Source organism: Pan paniscus, chromosome 19 (assembly GCF_029289425.2).
Source record: "Pan paniscus chromosome 19, NHGRI_mPanPan1-v2.0_pri, whole genome shotgun sequence".
NCBI lineage: Eukaryota > Metazoa > Chordata > Mammalia > Primates > Hominidae > Pan > Pan paniscus.
This window is the reverse complement of record NC_073268.2, coordinates 73,544,559-73,563,106: the sequence shown is the minus strand read 5'-3', so window position 1 is coordinate 73,563,106 and position 18,548 is coordinate 73,544,559. Positions and strand designations below refer to the sequence as shown.

The window sequence follows — 18,548 nt, the reverse complement described above, 5'->3', positions numbered from 1 at the left end:
GAAGATTTTGGAGATTGGAAGGCCAGGTTCCAATCCCAGTGCCCTGAGCAGGCTGAAAGAGTGGAAAGAGGACAAACTCAGGCAACCCGATCCTGTAATGCATTTTACTAGGTGATCACTGCAAGTGACTGAGCTTCTCTAAACTTGTTCCTTCTTCTACAAAATGGGATTAAAAGAGATAACACATGAAACATGCTTATTTGGAATGGACTGGAATGACAGGCACACAATTAAGTCCCTCTTCCCCCTCCCCACCACCTTCCCTTCCCCACTAGTGACTTCACCTCTGTCTGCTCATCTGTGAATGGGGATCAAACCTTCCCTGCCTGTTTTATAGGCTAAACAACAGAAGGAAAAGTACTTGGAAAAGGCATGACACACACTCTGTAAATTAAATACTAATTATTATGAATTCTACTACCCTTGATTTCTCAGACACCACCCTGAATCAATCCATCTCCAGCCCATCAACTTCCAATGGTTAGAGATGCTCTAGCAAAAATGATATGCTATCTCAACACAAGGCAGTGTCTTTATCGGCCTTAACCTAGGTAGCCCCTGACCCTGTAAAGAGTAACAGACTGTTGCACATTAGGAAGATCACTCTCTATGAGATAAAGCTGGCCATGCCTCGGAGGTAATATTTCTCTGCTACACCAATATCCTAATACATCCATGCTCTCCACATGCCAGGAACATATTTCTATAAATCCTCACATAAAAGAAAACTTATTTTCCAGAGGGATAAACAGAAGAGAAAAGGAAACAACAGTCGCAGCAAAAATATCACCAATCAAACAGAACTCAGTCCGCCAGGAACTTTACTAAATGTGTAGTGTTACAGATATTTTATAGCCATGATGTCTGTTCTATTTAAAACACTTGCACTAGGCCAACCAAACAATGAAAAAGAAAAAAGGAAAAGATATATTCCCCAATGCGCCCAACCCAGCTAACTGGTCTGGGCTGGCTGTTTATTGAGGCAAAGAGGCAACTGGGGACCTGTAGCTGTCAGCCGGAACATGGAGGGCTCATTTTGTAGTTCACCCTGGAGGGCTGTCAAATCAGACACATGGCCCAGCAAATGGCATGTGGCTCTCTCTGAAGGGCACTTCTGCCTGGAAGCCCAGGGTCTTCTAAGGGGAAATTGCCCTGCACCTGGCAAGCACTTAACAAAATCTGGTTCCCTTCCCTCAAGAAAGAAAAATCTGTACAGTTAAACCTCATTTGTCCAACAACACTTAATCATTCCCTCCACAAACATTTGTTGAGGGTCTGCTACGTACAAGGTACTGGGCTAGGGACTCATAGTCAAATCAGCTGCCATCAGGATGCCCCACAGAAGGTGTGCTTCATAAGGGAGGGCCATGGTCAATGCACCCTCCAGCATGGAAGCTTCAGAAGGGAGGGCCATGGTCAATGTCCCCTCCAGCATGGAAGCTTCAGAAGGGAGGGTTGTGGTCAATGCCCCCTCCAGCATGGAGGCTTCAGAAGGGAGGGTTGTGGTCAATGTCCCCTCCAGCATGGAGGCTTCAGAAGGGAGGACCATGGTCAATGCACCCTCCAGAATGGAAGCTTCAGAGGGGTTGTGGTCAACGCACCCTCTAGAATGGAAGTTAAGGACTTGCATCTGTTTGGTGCACCCCTGTATTCCTAGCACCTAAAAGAATGCCTAGCACATGGTAGGCATTCAATAAATATGGGTTGGACAAATGCTGGATGAATGTTCCCTGTTCTGAATTACTCTGTGGATTATTCTAGGTTCCTGGACACCCTACTTGTTTTCTCTCTTTCCCCTCAGGTAATCCCAAACACTCCTCACTGCTACACTGGGCACAAGCACTAAGAAGATAAAAGGCTTTGTTCCTACGAAGAACAGCTGGCCAAAGTTCTGTTCAGCAGCCACTGAGGACCCAAGCAGTAAGTGCCACAATCAGAGGATGATGTTAGAAGATAAAGTTAGAACATCAGAAGATGAAGTTAGATGAAGTCAGACAAACCCTTCCAGGCTACTTGGACATGCACAGCTGGTGATTCAATAGGAGTATCTTTATATCTAAAAAAGACCATTGGTGACTCTTGATAAGAAATCAGTCAAAAGGTCAAGTAAAATAGGGAAGGGCCAGAAACCACTGGCATTCATAGATTCTAGGACAACTGCCATTGTCTGTATTACCTACTCCTGATTCATTCCAATCGACATCAACCATTAATGAGCACCTAACAGGAACTGGGATCCCAAACTGCAAGATTTCGTTCTGTGCCCTTGAAGATCTCCCAGACACCTAACACATACCATGGTATGGTATGCAAAAGAGACAGGTGTAATAAAATGGTTACCTGAAGCTGCTAAATTTGAGGGTAATTTGTTCCACAGCAACAATAACTATAACACAGAAGTCAGACCAGTCAGGGAAATATGATGAACTATGTCAGTAGAGTCAGGGCAGGCTTGAAAGAGGAGATGCTTGGCTAGGGTTTGAAATGATGAGCAGCAGGAGTTTTTTTGTTTTGTTTTTTGTTTTTTGAGACAGAGTTTTGCTCTTGTTGCCCAGGGTGGGGTGCAATGGCACTATCTCAGCTCACTGCAACCTTCAACTCCCAGGTTCAAGCGATTCTCCTGCCTCAGCCTTCTGAGTAGCTGGGATTACAGGCATGTGCCACCATGCCTGACTAGTTTTTTGTATTTTTAGTAGATGGGGTTTCACCATGTTGGCCAGGCTCGTCTCGAATGAGCAGAAGTTTTTCAGGAAGACAAGAGAGAAGGGCAGACAGAGTCACAGCAGCATGGAATATCATTGCTTGTTTCAGGCACTAAACTTTTGGATTGCTAGAAGTCAAGTGAAAAGGAGGGTCTGAGGGGAGATGAGGATGGAGACATGAACAAGGGTTATATCACAAGAAGTCTTGCAGACCATAACAAAGAAGATTGGACTTCATCCTGTAGACAAAGGGTAACCATTTTAAGCTGGGGAATAACATGACCAGCTTTGTGTTTTAGATAGGTTATTCTGTAGAGGATGGATCTGAGAGGTTGAAAATAGAGCCTGTAAGAACAGTTAGGAGCTTATCATAATAGTTCAAGATGAAGGGACCCTGAACTAAAGCAATGATCATTTGCATAACAAAGAGGGAAAAGATTTAAGAGAGAGTAGGAGACAAAATTATCAGGACTGGGTAAATGGCCAAAGGCAGAAAGGAGGGAGAGGGAGGGGTCTTGAGTTTACTGGGTGGCTGATGGTGGTGTCACCAATTGAGATAGGGGATGCAGAAGCAGCAGGTTTGCAGAGGAAAGATAAATGTGTTCACTTTGAGTATGTTAAATTTTCAGTGTCTGTAGGACAATCTGTGTATCTGCTCTGGAACTCAAGAGAAAGATCAGACTAAATTCACCAACATCTAGTGGCCACTGAAATCATGGGAGTGGATGTGATGATGGGGTAGAGTAAAAGCAAGGACAAGAACAGTTTCAGGAGTTAGCCAGCATCTTTTGGAAACCCAAAGCACCACTCACTGAACTAGGGGAGGAGGAAGAAAAACTGCTTTGCCAATTGCGGCACATGGTTCCTTGGTCTCTGTCCCTCCCCTCGAGTCTGAGGGAGCTTCTGACTACTTCAACCAACAGAGGACAGCAGAAGGGATGAACATGAATTTCAATGCTGAGTCATAAAAAGGTGCTGCAGCTTCCAGCTTGTTCACTAGAACACTTACACTTGGAGCCCTGAGCCACCAAGCAAGAAGTCCCACTCCTCTGAAGCCACCATATTGTAAGGAAGCCCAACCACATAGACAGACCACATGTAGGAGCTCCATTCTTTGAATCATCCCAGTTCAGGAGCCAGACATATGAGTGAACAAGCCTTCAGATAATTCCAGCCCCTTGCCATCATGTCTCCCCTTGATTTCAAGTCTTCCCAGCTGAGGTCCTACACCAGGTGAAAAAGAAACCAGCTGTCCCTGCTATGCCCCATCCAAATTTCTGACCTGAGACTCCATGAGCATAATAAAATTGTTACCTGAAGCTGCTAAATTTGAGGGTAATTTGTTCCACAGCAACAATAACTATAACACAGAAGTCAGGCCATTTCAAATAGAAAGGAAGGGTCAACAGTGTTCAATATCACAAAGATGTTTAGTAGGATGAAGAGTCAGTTTTCAGTTTCACTGGATCCAGATCTCAGCCACACACTTCCCATGATGGATCTGGGTGCTTGCTGGGCCAGCAGTCTACATGCAGCTATCAGCAAACTCTGAGCTGCCACGTGAGCAAGTCTCCCAGACAGGCCCATGGGTGCACCAAGCCGTGGAGTGACCTGGCAGTCTCTGGTTAGTTGTAAGTATTCATTGGGGTAAACCTCACTGCTGATGGCATTGAAAGATTTATCCATAAATATGATAACCACCCCCAAGGCACACCACCATATGCTTGTAGTGGTCAACTCTGCCTTTAGAAAGGCAGGAGTCTAAAATGTCAGTTTTTTCTGGGTAGAAATGATTTCTATTTTATTATTTTATTTTTTTTAGACGGAGTCTTGCTCTGTTGCCCAAGCTGGAGTGCAGTGATGCAATCTTGGCTCACTGCAACCTCCGCCTCCTGGGTTCAAGCGATTCTCCTGCCTCAGCCTCCCAAGTAGCTGGGATGACAGGCATGCACTGCCATGCCTCACTAATTCTTTTTTGCATTTTTAGTAGAGACAGGGTTTCACCATGTTGGCCAGGCTGGTCTCGAACTCCTGACCTCAGGTGATCCGCCCGCCTCGGCCTCCCAAAGTGCTGGGATTACAGGCATGAGCCACCGCACCCAGCCTAGAAATGGTTTTTATATCTATTATCATTGTAAATGTCAGTAGTTCCAAACAGCCACCTTAAAACAGGCTGATGGGCGATGTATTTTTAAGAGGCCTTTCTTGCCCTTGCCAAAGGCCCTCCTCCTCTTCCTAGGCAAAATCTGAATTCTTAAAACTCAGGGTACATCTAAAACTATGATAATCTTGTATAGTTGTTCTCCAAGTGGCATCTGTGGCTCAGAACAACTCATTTCCTGTCCAGCCATTAAGTCTCTGGGTCTCTGTCCTTGCTGGGAAATGAAGCATTCCTCTCCCTGGACACAGACCCTGTTCTACAAGCCTCCTTGGTCCTCCACCCTGTTCCTGCTGTTCACAGGCCCTTTCTTCCTCAAACCTTCTCTGTGTCCCAAAGTGAATCCAGGGCAAATGAACATGTTCAAACACAGGGACTGAGACACCTGGGACATAGCAGAGTACTCAGTCTGCACAAAGAGATGCCTAGAAATAGCATAAGAGCCAATGGTACAATTACCCAAAGGAGAGACCTGATCTTACTAGACTTTTGCTTTCTCAAAATTTCATCGTAAGACATTTGGCTTAGTTTTAACTGTCCTTTAATAAACACAATTTCTGAGCAGCTACTTGGAATAAATCCCTATGGGAAGAACAGAAGTAATAACTGAGACCACTGTCCTCGTGGGTGGAGCGGGTAATATTTTAATCAGGGAGGCAGGATATCTGCAGAGCCATCAAAAATTGCCAGCAGGGTTTTCTAGCCCTTTGTTATCAGTTTCCCAACTAACATTGAAGCTTCATCTTCCTGTTCTGTCTACCCTCTATGCTCCAACCACATGTCTCTGACCACTGCTCACATTTCCACACCCCAGATCTTCATTCAAGCTGTTCCCTCACCCAGGAATATCCTCCCACCTGTCTTTACCTCCTATCACGATTCTCAGACCCTCAAGTCTTGGTCCAAATGTCTGTGCTCAAATGTCACCATCTCCACTAGGCCTTCCTTGACTACTCTATTGAAAACTTCAATTCCACCCACACCTCAGCACTCCCTAGACCTTCTCCCAGCCTCTCATCTTCTAGCACATTCTATAATTTGCTTGTTTTATTTCTCATCTGTCCCCCTCCTACCAGAAAGTAAGCTTTCTGGTCAGGAATTTTGTCTGTTTTGTCCACAGATGTATTCCCAGTACCTGGGCCATTCAGTGACATGCAATAAATATTTACTGAATGAATAAATGACCATCCTAAAGCATCTCCCCAACACCCTCAGTCACATACACTATTCTTTTCTCTACACCTGCACAGGATGTAAACTATTCCTGAAGAGTGGCATTTCATTTCATTCTGCTTCCTATTATCACTAAGTATTTACCCGTTAGGTTTAAGTTCCTTGAAGGCAGAGACCATGTCTTTTCATCTTTGCATCCCCCAAAGCACTGGTGGTGCTCAAGTATATAGTCTATTGAATTTAACTTAAAAATCAAATTGCGTGGAAAATAGGCAAAGAATGCATAAGCTCACATGACTCTACACCTAAGTGATTTCTCAAGCCTTTTCTTGTGAGCAGAATACAGTGCCAGGGCCTCTGAAAATACAAAGATAAGCAAGATGCACACAGAATAGCACCAGCCACACATGGCTACTGAAGTTAAATTGTAAATTAATTAAAATGAAGTGCCATTAGCAATTCAGTTCATGGTCACCCTAGCCACATTTCAAGTGCTCCATGCCCGCGTGCATTAAGATGAGCATTTCCTCCATCACAGAAAGTTCTATAGGACAGCAGTGACACCGACAGTCTTGCCCTCAATATGTAACCTGCTACTGGAGCATACAGGACAGGAACAAGAAGGACCAGGGGGAACAATAAGGTAACAGGTCCTAAAAGAACAAGCAGAGGCCATAGGGCTAGGAGGAGGGAGGGTCACTGCCTTGGGGAGGGAAGAAAGCAGAAGAGGCTTCAAGGAAGGGGAGATATTTGAGATGACCCATTTAAAAATGGGTGGGTTTGGCCAGGCACGGTGGCTCACGCCTATAATCCCCGCACTCTGGGAGGCCGAGACAGGCAGATCACTTGAATCCAGGAGTTCAAGACCAGCCTAGGCAACATGGTGAAACCCTGTCTCTAAAAAAAATACAAAAATTAGCCAGGTGTGGTGGTACACCTGTAGTCCCAGCTACTAGGGAGGCTGAGGTGGGAGGATCATTTGAGTTCAGGAGGTTGAGGCTGCAGTGAGCCATGATCATGCCACTGCCCTCCAGCCTGGGCAACAGAGTAAGACCCAGTCTCAAAATAAAAATAAAATTGAAAAGTAAATGGGTAGGGTTTTCCAGGCAAAAGAAAGGGAGGTCAGGCCAAGGGAGAGCCACTGGTGTGGGAGCTGGGGGTATGTGTAAGATGGGGGTCAGGGGAGCCAGAATTCCAGGCCAGGACTGCTGCAGACCCCTGAGAACCTGGATGGGGGAGCACAGACAGACCACCAGAGAGAAAGCCAGAAGGATAACTCAATGCCAAGATCTCCATGGGTAACAGGGACATCAGCACACACAGAAGTGAGAGAAGGGACACACCTGGTGGTGTCAGGTATAGGACTAGCCAACTACTTTACCCTTGGTGCTGGAAGAGTAACAGATGTCCAAATTCAAAGCACCCAGGTGCTCACAAAAGCAGAATCCCCCTGCCCTCTTAGACTGTTGGTATCTAGAAGGCAAAACCCACATCCACTTGGTTGTTTGGGGGTAGGGGGCTGAAGGACTAACCCTTTAGTCCAGCACATTTCACCAAGGACTGTCTAAAGACCTCACTTTGAATAAATCCCAGTGGGCACTTACAGGTCCCCCAGCTTGCCCCCGCTTCACTCTCCCTGTTAGGAGGCCAGAACGATGGGGGCCTTCCAAGTTTCTAACTTGCTGACAAGCACCGCTACTAACCAAAATGAAAGTCTGGGTGGCTCTGCCTCAGAAGCCACCGCTTAGAAACCCAGGGGCACACACTCCACTCAAGTTCAGCAGGCCTGCCTTCCACGGTCCCGCCCAGGCCGCCCGCTGTGGGTTAAAGACTTGATTTATGCACACTCTGGGGGCTCAGCATGGACCAATTCCAGACGTAGAACAGGGCCTTAACCAGGTGCTTAAGATGCAGGGCACAACGTGGTTAATGCTATTGTGGGTGGCTCCACAAAGACGCGGGTGCGTTTCAGCAAACAGCTAATAATAAGAGCGGGAAGAGGGGAGAGGTGGAAACAGTCATCCTGGCATTGGCTGGGGTTCATCCTCCTCCCACCCCCTAGCACGGCACCTCTGTGACAACTTGCTTCTATCTCCAATTAGCCTATTTTCAGCAGCCAATACCCAATATGCTAGGCCTTCTATTCAAGAGCCTTTATCTAACATGCACATACTTTGCAGAAAAGAAAAAGGAAAAGGAAAACAAAAAAAGAAAGAAAAGACAAGAAAAGAAAGGATTTCTAAAGTGGCCAGGCCAAAAAACAAAGAGAAGTTGGGAGGGGTGGGGAGTCACCGTATTCGAGAACAAAGAAAACTCTGGAAACCCCTGGAAGAGCCCTGCCTGCCTCTTCCTATTAAACAATCAAGAGCTGACCGGGTGCTGAACGCATAGCCACTGAGGAGGGTTAAGAGGGCGAGGGGCCACTCCAGGGGCCCCACTTCTCTCCCCACAGCATCCAGCAGGCCCCTTATCGCCAGCCTGCAGGACAGCAGGGGCCTCTGCCTGTTTCAAGAGGGGACTGTGGTGAGAGGTAAAAGGGAGGAGAAGCCAATCCGAGAAGTAACTTCCTGATGGCCGACAGCTGACATTCTTAACTGAACACAGGATATGCCAAGAAAGTATCAGGCCTGGCTTTTCTCTCCCTGATAGATGACAAAGCAAAAAAAAAAAAAGAAGAAGAAAGAAAACGAAAAAACAACCACAGCCACACACATCTCATAAATCACGACTTTTATTGAAGGCTTCGCCACATAATAGCAACAGTCAAATTGAATAAAGACACCCTTCCATAAAGTACCAGTGAGAGACCACATCTCCCCCAGCCCAGGGTGGGTGGGAGGGAAAACTCAACCCTGACTCAGAGAAGGGTTTGGGGAAAGTAGATCGAGTAGTAGAGGCAGGTGGTAGTTTTTTTAGGTTTTTCTCAAAACACGGAAACCCGGCAGCCAAGAGAAGTGGGGTGAGCTGAGAGCAGGGCCACACGAGATCACAACAAATGCATGAGGGAGGATGTCAGGGTTTTGTTCCTGAAGGGTCTGGGGTGGGTGAGTTTGATGAGGGGATGGAGAGTGAAATAACAACCTCTGGTCGGTCTGCAGAACACACGCAAAAGAGCAAAAGCGAGATAGACCCAGGTAGGCAACTGAACCCTGTCAGAGGACTGCAGACCCCACACGCAGGCTGATGGCTCACATGTAACACAAACTCAGCCACTTAGCACAGGTAGCATTTTGGGCCCACGTCGCTGTGAGAAGAATGCAGCTTCCACTCATTTACTGTCCCAGTCATTCCACATTGGGTGCAGAGTCACAGAGGGATAATTCTGTTTGGGGCAAGTCCTTCCTCATGGGTGGCTGGTTCACTCTGGAACCTTCTCCCCAGTGGACCACACTCAAAGCCTGGTATGCCAACACCCCTAAACTTGGGCAAACTAAGAAATTAAGAAAATAAACAAGGAATGGGCCGGACATGGTGGCTCACTCCTGTAATCCTAGCACTTTAGGAGGCTGAGGCAGGCGGATGGCTTGAGGCCAGGAGTTCGAGACCAGCCTGGCTAATATGGAGAAACCCTGCCTCTACTAAAAATACAAAAATTGGCCGGGCACAGTGGCTAACGCCTGTAATCCCAGCACTTTGGGAGGCCAAGGCAGGCAGATCACTAGGTCAGGAGATCGACACCAGCCTGGCCAAAATGGTGAAGCTCCACCTCTACTAAAAATAGAAAAATTAGCTGGGTGTGGTGGCCTGTAATCGCCTGTAATCCCAGCTACTCGGGAGGCTGAGGCAGGAGAATTGCTTCAACCCGGGAGGCGGAGGTTGCAGTGAGCCGAGATTACATCACTGCACTCCAACCCGGGCAACAGAGACTCTATCTCAAAAAAAAAAATAAAAACAAAAAACAAAATTTAGCCGGACATGGAGGTACATGCCTGTAATCCCAGATACTCAGGAGGCTGAGGCTACAGTGAACCAAGATTGCGTGCACCACTGCACTCCAGCCTGGGACACGACAGAGCAAAACTCCGCCTCAAAAAAAAGAATGTCCATAATGCCTTCACTTTTTTTTTTTTTTTTTTTGAGACGATGTCTCACTCTGTCACCCAGGCTGGAGTGCAGTGGTGCAATCTCGGCTCACTGCAAGCTCTGCCTCCCAGGTTCACGCCATTCTCCTGCCTCAGCCTCCCGAGTAGCTGGGACTACAGATGCACACCACCACGCCCGGCTAATTTTTTGTATTTTTAGTAGAGACGGGGTTTCACCATGTTGGCCAGGACGGTCTTGATCTCCTGACCTTGTGATCCACCCGCCTTGGCTTCCCAAAATGCTGGGATTACAGGCGTGAGCCACCGCGCCTGGCCATGCCTTCACTTCTGAAGTGGGATGGAGTGAGTGGAAGACAGGTTCTATCTAGTTCTATCCTCCTTCTTCTCTACTACTCATCAAAACAAATTAGCTTTTTTTTTTTAAAGTAATGAAGAGCAAGGGGGAACAAATGAATGCATGTCTTTCCAAATTCTGCCACTTGCAGAATCCAGGGAAATATAGTCAAATATATCGGAAGTCCTTGTTGTAAAGATGATGACTTCCATAGGGCAGGTCACTGAGAAGGTGAAGGGGCATGAAGCTCTGAGCACAGGAGGCCTCCCTTCCAAAAACACTTGCTGGACTGAACTGTGGAGAATCCCTGCTCACCTGGGCAGAGCCCCAAATTCCCTGTCCTTTCCCCGACACAGAATTCCAACTGTGGAGCCAGCCACAGTGATGCAACACATGAGGTGACGTAACAGGGCAGAAGGATATCTAAGGAAAGAAGCGGATGCCCTGATTCGAGTGAGAGTTAAAGATTAGCAGACTCGTACCTGAGGGAAGTCAGGCTTGGCTCATTCCTTCCTTCTGAACTGACTATCCCAAGTACCTTAAAAAAGTATTTGTGGGCCGGGCGCGGTGGCTCACGCCTGTGGTCCCAGCACTTTGGGAGGCCGAGGTGGGCAGATCACAAGGTCAGGAGATCGAGACCATCCTGGTAAACACAGTGAAACCCCGTCTCTACTAAAAATACAAAAAATTAGCTGGGCATGGTGGCGGGGCGCCTGTAGTCCCAGCTACTTGGGAGGCTGAGGCAGGAGAATGGCATGAACCCAGGAGGCGGAGCTTGCAGTGAGCCGAGATCGCGCCACTGCCCTCCAGCCTGGGGGACAGAGCGAGACTCCGTCTCAAAAAAAAAAAAAAGGCACTTGCAGGTCAACGTGACACCCAGAATGACCATGTTCTTCCCCTTTCCTGGGTCAGGGGTGGGAGGAACCCAGGGGAAGGTGGGATCTTATTGACATGCAGGTCTTGGCAGCAAATGTTGCCCAAAGGCAAAGGGCAGATATTCTCGAGTCTAGAAAGCAACTGAGATGCCATATTTTCCCAAAAGAGGAAGACGTTATTTCTGAAAGGCTAAGTTTGAGCCAATCAGCTGCTCATAAACAGAAAACTCTTCAAAGGGGTAAGGAAGACAATGGTGGGCCTCAGAATTTTTATTTCTGCTGTCTACCTTTAGGAGAATGGAAAAATCACAACCGAAAACCCAGATCTCCAGTCAATCTAGCAGAAGTTTCTCCAACTCCAGAACACGGGGTCATGAGAAGTCAGGGTCTCACCTGCCGTGCTTGGCCCATTTGACTGTCTGCCCTTCAGGGACTCCCTACCTAGGCGAGAAGGGATTTGAGCAATGAAAACCAAGTCCAAGTGGACACCAGCTTGCACTGAAGGCAATAAATTGGATCCAGACCGGGATAGGGTTCCGAGACCCGGATAGGGTTCCCAGACCTGCTGTCTGCTGGCTACTTGGCATTGAGCAAGACTTTTCATCCCTTTGAGCCTTAGTTTCCTCATCTATGAAATGGGACATTTCCAAAGTATTGTATACCTTTTCTCCAGGGATCAAATCAGATTCTATGTGAATGTGCTTTGTCAACCTGAAAGGGCACTGGAGGTATCAGTCTTGACGACCTGCCAAGCAACTCACCCACCACTTGTTCAAACATGTGATTCTCCTATCTCAGACATCCTGTAACAGGGCCTGAGGGGAAACTGGAGAGAAGGAACTCTAATCCCACATTGGCGTCAATAGCCGATCACCTAGAGCGAGAAATCTTCTCTCAGGAAGATAAGGGAACCCACATATCATCTAATTAAAGCAAGCAGCTGCACACAAGTTCAAAGGCGGGACAGGCTGACTCAGCCTGCTGCTCCTGGGCGGTCAGAGTGAGCATCAGCTAACGCGGCCTGGGGTGCCTTGGCTACAGGAACAGACATCTACCTGTAAGGGCAACACGAATGAGAGGAGAAGGATGGGGGCAGGGGAGTCTCGTCATCCTTTATCTCTAAATTTATCTCCTATTTGCACTCAACACCACTCCCCATTCCCTGAAATGGTTGTATCTCAGAGTCCCCCAAATATGTTCACTCAGAGTGGCCTCTGTGCCTCCATTCTTGCTGGGCAGGCCTTAAATCCACTGCCTGAAGTCATTATTGAATTCTTAAGTAGAAGAATGTGATAATGTTACATCATCATCTCCTCTTCCTCCTCCCTCAACTATTCCAAGAAGCTCTGGCTGGCTTCACAGCCCCACTCCCCACCCCGTGATCCCATGGCTTCCATGCTGCCTGGCATACAATCCTCCGTATTCCATCACCATTTCTACTCGCTCAGAAATTGTTTCCTGGCAAGGCTTCACCCACCTGAATAGGAAAATAAATGCCTCTGAAGATAGAACTGCATCTTTGCCTCTTGAGTTTCCTCTCCTCGGCTCCTGGCTCTATACCACAAAGCAGAATGTTTTACAAACAGCCACGGGGGAAGTGCGGCTGACCTACTTGACTAGCTAGAGGCCTGGGAAGGCTGCTGACCACCGCTTGTCAGAGGCTTAAATTTGCTGATCACTACACTTTGTGCCATCTCTCGCTCCATTTTTGACCCTCTATCTAGTGCTCTCTTCCTTCTTCTCCCATAAGTCTGATTTTCAATGTAGTCATGCTGGACGTTTGTGGATAAGCCTCACCATTTAGTAAAGATGCTGCATTAACCCAGGCAAATCTAAACTCAGAGCTGTGTGAACACCAAGCACTCAGCCGCCACACCAACAAGCTGGCAATGACCAGGAAGAGCAAATAATGATGTTCGATCTGTATGGGGAATGTTCAGGGGTGTCCTGAAGTCTCACTAGAGATGCTGAAGAGATGGAAACCAAGATGATCATTCCCATAGCAGGCAAGACTAGTGCTCTGGCTGCCATCTTGCCTAAAGCACATCCCAAATGTCAACTGGACATGGAATAAATGCTAAGTGGTCTCCTTGCTAGATCAAAGATAAGCATTTATTTATTTATTTTTATTTATGAGATGAAGTCTCACTCTACCGCCCAGGTTGGAGTGCAGTGGCATAATCTCGACTTACTGCAACCTCTGCCTCCTGGGTTCAAGCAATTCTCCTGCCTCAACCTCCCGAGTAGCTGGGATTACAGGCGCTGCACCACCATGCCCAGCTAATTTTTTGTATCATTAGTAGAGATGGGGTTTCACTATGTTGGCCAGGCTGGTCTCGAACTCCTGACCTCAGGTGATCCACCTGCCTCAGCCTCCCAAAGTGCTGGGATTACAGGCGTGAGCCACTGTTCCTGTCAAGCATCTTTTTAAATTTTGGATTTTGAGGGAAAATGTAGGTTCCTCAATAGTATAAGGTAAATAAAACCAGGAAAAGGGCAGGAAAAAAATATTGAGGAAGTTAAAGTTTTAGGGACAAATATCAGGATACAAGTTCAAGGGCTAGAAAGGGAAACTTCAATACTCAAGTTGGAACTGGATTTGAATTGCATTTCAGTCACATTAAGTATAAACTACCACATACCACTTATGCCTAGGGTTGCAAAAATGCAACATGACTTCAAATGATATATCCTAAAACAGTACAATGTAGTGCTGCCATCCTATTGACGCTATGTTTCTGCATATAGCTTCTGTCTTTGTCTGTCTTAAATTCTGGACAATTCTCTAGTTGTCTGGCTGCTTTTTTGTTTTTGTTTTTTGCTTCTCTGCCAGTCTACCTTGCATGGCCATAACACAGAACTGAAGTCTATTTCTTATCATTTGATCTGTTTACTAAGTAGACATGGTAAATTGGTCCCCATCATCCAGTCCGACCTCCTCGCCATAAGCCTTTCTGTTATGCAGGATCTGGAAAATTAAGGAGTAATATTCCAGGTTCCCTTGCAGCTAGGTATGAAAGGGAAAGTAGTATATTCTGTACTTTAACTATTTCCCCTGGCAACATGGCCAGGGAGGTGTTAGGTTATTCTGCAGCAATATCCTCTGTCTCTACTGACTAGTCATGGAGAACCTATTTTGCTGGAGATCACAGCAGGACAGTGGCAGCCATGGAGGCCTTCGGATGGGGACAGTGCGGCTGTGGTTCTGAACCTGGCAGCTGTAGCACCATCTTCCCAATTTGGTGGGGACTTCCAGATGACAGAAGAGACAGTAGGTATTTGAAGACCCAGATCTGCTGCATAGCTCTGAGGGCTGTTCCCAAAAGCACAACCTAGAGGTTTCCGTGTATCTCCTGATGATTTCTGGAAGCATTTTAATGCCCTCAAACAAATTCCTTTCTGCTTAAACCAGATGGGAGTGGATTCAGCTCTCTGCAACTGAAACTAGACTAACACACGGCCTTTGTTCTTGTTTTTAAAAATAGATCAATATCTTCATTTAAAAAGAAAAAAGGACACAAACTAGAACCTGAAATCTGTTTTGTTCCTAACTGGCTGATTGACCTGGGGTGAGGCAATTACTAATGTTTGTTGGGCCTCAGTTTTCTTATCTGTAAAATGAGAGGGTGAAATTTGATCTCCCAGGATTTTAACACACTTAATATTTGGTGATTTTTTTTTTTTTTTTTTGACAGGCTGGAGTGCAGTGGTGCAATCTCAGCTCACTGCAACCTCCGTCTCCTGGGTTCAAGCGTGCCTCAGCCTCCCAAGTGGCTGGGACTACAGACACACACCACCACGCCCAGCTAATTTTTGTATTTTTTGGCAGAGACAGATATGTCTCTACCACTATGTTGGCCAGGCTGGTCTTGAACTCCTGACCTAAGGTGATCCACCTGCCTTGGCTTCACAAAGTGTCGGGATTACAGTCGTGAGCCCCTGTGCCCAGCCATATTTGGTAATTCTAAATCCAGATGCCCTTTATTTTCATAATTCTGAATTTATTTTTGCAGTCAATTAATCAATACGATCGATCCCTCTTGGCAGGAAAAAAACAAAACTGTCCTCATTCTCATTGGGGTGGCGGATTTCAAATCACATTCAGAAACACCAGATTGCCAGGTAAGAAAACTTCATTTTCAACTGGAGCTGGACATCTCCTTTAAAGCATGAATAGGGGCGATGAACAGTACACCCTTTTACAGTTTCTTCTAGAAAGGGGAACACTACTATTGGTTTCTGTATCATTTATATTTTTTACAGCAGAAAGTATTCATTGATAATAAAATGTGTAATAAAAGAAACAGAAAATAGGCACAGCTTGTTTTCAAATTTCTGTTCATCTGTAACTTTTTTCCTCCAAAAAGAGAAAACATATCAATATGTTGACTATAATTATTTCTGTGTGGTGAGATCTCAGGTTTCATTTTATTTTTCCTACTTTTTGACATTTTCCAAATTTGCCACATTTGTAAACCCAAGCAGTAAAAAGACAGCAGGAATCTTCCTCATTCTCTTCCCTCTTCCCACATCTGTGGTGGTGGTTTCTTGGAACAGTTACACTGAAAGTTCTGATTCAGAGGAAAACTATTTCCATCTTCAAACTTGGATAAATGTTAACCAAATAAGATACACAGGTGGGTAGGTCAGTGTGTTGAAGATAAGTAGGTAAGTAAACAAATAAACCCGAAAGAGAGAGCTTTGCCAAACTACACTGAAGAGGGCTGTTTAAAATAAGCAATTTAGTCCAAGTTGATCCAAGAAACCCCAATCTTTTTAAATTAAGCCTTCCCCTTCAGCACATATAAAAATGTTTACCATAAACACATCATTTTTACAAAAACAGTAATTTTTTTAAAATTAAGTTAATCTCTCAAACTTTTGGTGAGGTTAGAAACTAGTACCATTCTCCTTATCGGGAGGGCCAATGTAAGATAAAAAAAATTTTAAGAGATTATATATAAGTATATATATTACAAATTTTTTGATATTGTAAAGGAGATTATATATCTCATATATATAAGCTCCTTTATATATTTTCATATATATTTATATGTAAAATCTCCTTCAAAATATCCATAGCCTTTAACCCCAAAATTCCACTTCTAGGTAAACATATTAAGGAAGTGATCAGAGATGTTGCTAAGGGGTTATGTACAAGGATATTCCACAATGTTACTTATAATAATAATAAATCACTAACCAGCTAACTATTCAATAACAGGCTTTGGTCAAATAAAGTATAATTGTAAGTCACAACACCACATAGACAATAAAAACCACAACATAAAAACAGTGAATGAGGAAAATATGATAAAGTTATAAAGGCAGGTTAGCCAATGATTTGTGTGTGTGTGTGTATACCTGTGTCTCTATATAATTTTTTGCCCTTTTTTTTTTTTGCCATGAAAAAGGATAGAAAAAAATGTACCGAAATGTTCATAGCAGTTATCTCTGAATGGTAAATAGTGGCGTTGAGGGGATTTTTACTTAGTTCTTGCAGTTTTCCAAAATTTTCCCAAGTGTTTGTGATTGGAGGAACATGGCAGAAGCAGTAATCAATGTTCTAAATAAACAAACTGCCCAAGTCTCTCCTTTCTGTAAATGTCTAAGTTGGAGTTAAAAACATTTTTATCACAGACCAATCTCGTAATTTTACCCCATCAACTGGCTGAATGGAATAAACATTACATCCTTGCCATGTTTTGTGGCTGGAGTGGTGTTTTATTCTGTTTTTTAATTAATTAATTTGAGTCACGAGCATTTGAGATGTGTCTATTTTACGGGGCTGAAATTTACATTTATCTCCTTTTTAAAAGCCCATTTAGCAAATTAACAAGAAAACAGCAACACTCAGGGAAGATACTGAGCCTACTGCATGCGTCATATATAAAAGAGCGACTATATAATTGACCTTACAGGATTCTCCTGCGGATCAAATCAGATTGTCTTGTAAGGAACTCTGGAAAAAATAAAATGCTATATAAGTCACAGTGAAATATTAACATTAACATTTAAAGTCCAGCTGTTTGGTGACTTCAACACAGGGTTTCTTCACTCTAATAAGGCCATTCATGTCTGAGCACCAGGGATCTGTGCATCCTGACCCTCAGTGCAAAGCTGTATGTGGCTGTGTTGCAGAGCAACTCTCTGGGTAAAGGGTCCATAACTTTCCCAGCATGATCCCTGGGCCCAGTCAGGTTAGAAACACAGCTCACAGAGGTTAAATCCATCACCTGGTGCTGAGGAGTGTTACCTAGCCATCAAAGCAGGCGTAGCAGAATCTCAACTTAAAACCTAACAGAAACATCTTGTGGTCAACTGGCCATCATTGAATCCCAGGAGTCTCATTCCAGTCTTAGGACTAACTCCTGATAACACCCCCAGACCTGGTCTCTGGGCAGAAAAGAACATGAGAGAGCAACAGAGGCCACAGATGGGACAGCAGCCTTGGGTCAAACATTGGAAGGCAAAAGGCCTTTCCAAAGGGCCCTTTCTTGCTACCAGGACTCTGTGATATTGCAAAACAGAATGGCATTTCTTCTATTTGGAAAGACATATGTAATCCTACTCTTTGCTGATTCACACTGTCCTTTTCCACAATCTAGCTGCATTTGTGAGGTTCTGCCTAAATGTTTAAGATATTTCGATTAAAAACGCAAACAGCAGCAACAATCACAAGACCTTAGGCACCAGGGCAGGCCTGGGCAAGAAAGAACACACAGATTCCCCTTCCACTAACCTCAGCTTTCATGGCTACTCAAACCAATGGCTTGAAATTAACTCACTCAGTTAATCATTCAAACTCATGGGCTGGGCAAATTTTAATGTTTTAATGTTGGTTTACAATTAACCCAGCGACAGTGTTTTAAGGTGTTTGATTTTTAATTAGTCTATTGATTTGCCAGTCTGGTTAACAATCCTTTATCCCTGTGCCCTTTATTCTGTCTTCTATTCTTGTTAAGAAATGAAGAGCGGAGGTTACTCTGGCTCTTTCCTCCTAGAAACCACTCCTGACTATGGCCCCTTCCTTTCCCAGGGACACAGGATATGGAGTTAAGAACAGAAGGCATGAGGCCTGAACACCAGGATTCTGTGTGACCTTGGGCAAATTAAGGTAACCTCTCTGTGCCTCTGTTTCTTCATCTGTAAAATGGGATGACAGCTTTTACTCACAGGAACAGTGTGACCATTAAATGAGATGAGTCACAAAAAACCCTCAGATCAGCACCTGGCACACATGTGGGCCCTGGGCCCCTCTTT

The 18,548-nt window shown here is 45.1% G+C and overlaps 1 protein-coding gene across 7 annotated transcripts in view; it reads right to left on the bottom strand.

Moving 5' to 3' along the window:
• The window catches only part of MSI2 (musashi RNA binding protein 2), a 428,034-nt gene that overhangs the window by 296,376 nt on the left and 113,110 nt on the right, over positions 1-18,548 (bottom strand). The window lies entirely within an intron of this gene.